Genomic DNA, 3,797 nt, shown 5'->3' on the forward strand with positions numbered 1-3,797 from the left:
GGCAGCACATTGGTGTGGTGGTTATATAGCTTAACACCGTTGCCTCACAGCAAGGCACTCCTGGGGTCTAATCTACTCAAGGCCAGTCTGTGTGGAGTTTGCATGTTCTCCCTGCGTCTTTTTGGGTTTTCTGCAGGTACTCAGGCTTCCTTCCACACCTAAAAGATATCTAGTCAGTGTGGTTAAATTCGTTGGTGAGTGTGAATGGTCTCTGTGTGTTAGCCCTGCAACAGGCTGGCGATCCGTCCGGGGTGTATCTTGGCTTTTGCCCTATGGTGGTTTTTCAAATCTTAGTTGATATTTAATGGTTAGTCCAACAAAATTCCATTGCGGATACAAATTGTGGTAACTGTTAAATTACGACCAATGTACGTTGAATGTGACACATGAAACAAACTTTATTCATTCAATTTAATCAATTTTATTTATAAAACACCAAATGATGACAACAGTTGCCTCAAGGCGCTCCATTTTTTAAGGTGCCCTATGATAATACAAAGAAAACAGAGAAACAACAGCAATGATATGACCTCATATGAGCAACCACTTTGGTGACAGTGGGAAGGAAAAACTCCCTTTTAACAGGAAGACACCTCCAGCAGAACCAGACTCAGGGAGGGGCGGCCATCTGCCATGACCAGTTCGTGCATCATTGGAATACCCTAGTAGCATAAACCTATTGCAGTGTAACTAACTATAGGCTTTATGCTTTATCTGGAAAAACGAAAGTTTTAAGCCTAATCTTAAAAAAAGCGAGGGTGTCTGTCTCCTGAATCCAAACTGGAAGCTGGTTCCACAGAAGAGGGGCCTAAAAGCTGAAGGCTCTGCCTCCCATTCTACTTTTAAATACTCTGGGAACCATAAGTAAGCCTGTAATCTGAGAGCGAAGTGCTCTGATGCGGTACCATAAGGTCATTAAGATAAGATGGGGCCTGATTATTCAAGACCTTATACGTGAGGAGCAGGATTTTGAATTTGATCCTGGATTTCACAGGGAGCCATTGAAGAGAAGTCAATATAGGAGAAATATGCTCTTTATTTCTAGTCCCTGTCAGTACTCTTGCTGCAATGTTTTGGATTCTGAAGGTTGAAGGCCTGTGGTACATGGCCAATTATTATATGTAGGTTGATCATAATTAACATTGAAGCAATAATTAGTGGCAGGACTTCTTTGTTTGTGTACTTCTGTTTCTTGTAAAGATCAATGAACAAAATATTCAACAGATCTATAACCATCTGAATTTACAGACCACAGAAAGAATTTACATTCACAAATTGAATATATCTGAAAACACTCTTTATAAAAAAATGTGGTGAGTTGACTTTAAAAGATATAAAACAAGAGTACAGTGCACTGTTGCTTTGCTTTTAGGCATGCATCTTTGCTTAAACATGAACTGTAAATATTAGTATGCCATCCAAAATATTGAGAAATTAATTTATTATGGTGCCATTACTGTATGATCATACTGGAACAAGCTATCTCTGCATTGCAGCACGGAAACAGTCCGGTGCTTTTTTTTTTCTGTCATCTAACTGGATCATTAGGTGGTGAGGTTGCTGACTTTTTTAGAAGTCAGCAACCTCACCACCTAATGATCCATGCACCTCAAGCATCTGTCTTTTACCTTAATATGATCTCAGCAGCCATTAGAAAACCCTTTTCAGCGCTTGCTTTAACACAAATTATTAAAACATGGTTACACAGTGACAACTGAAAAATTGATTTTCTCTATGTTTACTGTATTTTGTGTAATAGTGCCTTTCACACATGAACCCCTTTAATCTGATAGCAACTTAACATGTCAGTGTTCAGTCACTTTTACTGCAATCACAGGAGTACACACCTTAAAAATTTTAATTAAAATAAATATCAGAATAATATGTTGCTTATATGTTGTTCTCCTTTCTACAGAGTATTAGTTTATTATCTCAGGCTTCATCTCTGATGCACAATGAAAATAAAATAATTTTAACAAACCGTGAAACTGGTGAGAACACCCTAAAGGAACTAGTCATACAGTTGCATACGGACAAATTAATATTTAGCAAAGCACATTGTATGCAGAAAGTGACAAGAAGGAATAAAACAGAACCCAAATTGACTGTCATGTCACTCAAAGTGTGTGCTATAATAAAGTTCAATGATGCAGCTGAATCTGTGAGAAGTCAACAGTGTGTCCCTCACACTCATGAGGATCGTCATCAATTATGTCTTAAGTGGCAAAGTTGTAAAATCCATTAGTGATGCAGAATGAGTGAGAATGAAAACATGCACTGTTGGTCTCTCCTTATATGTTCTCTACCTCCCCTTTCATCAAAGTGCCCAATTTTACACGCACCTTCAGCTCTTTCTTTAAATGTCACCCACGTCTGAATGTCACAAAGCAAACAGTGAATCGCACGTGTGCAGTGCAGAACAGAAAACCTGACATGCATGACAGTGAATAAGGTGGGTTTATCTTACTTAATGCTTAATTAAATGCATTGCATTGTCTCACTCTTGGAAGATGGTACTCATACCTTAGATGTGGTGGGTGCATTGCAAGGAATGTATATACACACCACCATAAGGTGAGCAGAACAAACACCTGGATTTTGAGAGGATCTTGTAAAAGAGGAAAGAAAACACACAGGGTTACTCTTCTGCTCTGCAGTCACATGTACATGTACTGTATGTGGGCTTCATTTCATCTGATTCACTCTGAGCTTTGACTGTTTGGTTGTTATGGTAACCAGCTTCCCTGCCAAATATATGTGTTTGTGTGTGAGAGAGTGTATTTATGTTGCTTTCTTAATTTACTCAATTGTCTTTTTAAAACGTGAAGAGAATAATCTGTGCAGATGAGACCTGCAGTGGTGCTGAATGCTGGTGTTACTGGCATCACTGTGCTAGTGCAGATGTTGGTGATGATTGCGCGTGTGTGCGCGCGCGCGCGTGTGTGCGTGTCATGGTGCTGCTGCTCATAAGGCTGAAGGGTGCATCTGGATGCCTGTCGTTGAGCTCTGCCATTTCTGTACTGAAGTACGGAGGCGGAAAAAGAAAGAGAGGCAGCGGTAGAGTGAGCATGTGTCAGTGTTAGACATACACGCACACACAGTAGAGCCTCAGCTGCGACACGCAAACCTGTCTGTGTCTAAAAATGGAAAGCACACTTGCTGTTGCTGAGAAGCCACAAGAAGCTTCTATATGAAGAGAGCGTACATGTAGGGATTCATAGGATGTGGATACAAAACTGGCAGCTGATGTCAGATTATACACGCCAACGTGGTGGGTGTTACAAGGGCACAGTTTAATGAATTAAATTTCATTTTCTTACTACACCCATGTTAATTTCCACTGGGGATGAAGAATATTGGTTTAATGTTATGTAGAGAAGGGTGAATAAGGCAGTGATATTGGACACAGGATAACGGATTTTTTTAATCACTATGTGGTTGCCATGCAACCACCAGACACTTCAAGAAGTTACTACACGTAAGAAATAGCCCAAATAGTCTCTGCCCCTGCCCCAATTCAGACGCGCACGCACACACATACACACACACACACACACACACACACACGTGGGCGAAGAAAAAACATTCTGGGCTATATAATAAAGGTATTTCCCTTATTTCCAAACAGTGTTCTAAGGAAAGCTTCAGTCATGAGTTCACCCTTAACAAGATCAGTAACTATTATGCGTAGCTACTCCTTTAAGGATACCAATTTGCGCGTTTAGTATAGTTTGTCTCAAACGGGTACCTGTAAAAGACCCAGTTTAGGAATTCGGTGTCAATGATTGGCCGAACAG

Source organism: Aulonocara stuartgranti (genome assembly GCF_965226115.1).
Source record: "Aulonocara stuartgranti genome assembly, chromosome: 5".
Taxonomy (NCBI): domain Eukaryota; kingdom Metazoa; phylum Chordata; class Actinopteri; order Cichliformes; family Cichlidae; genus Aulonocara; species Aulonocara stuartgranti.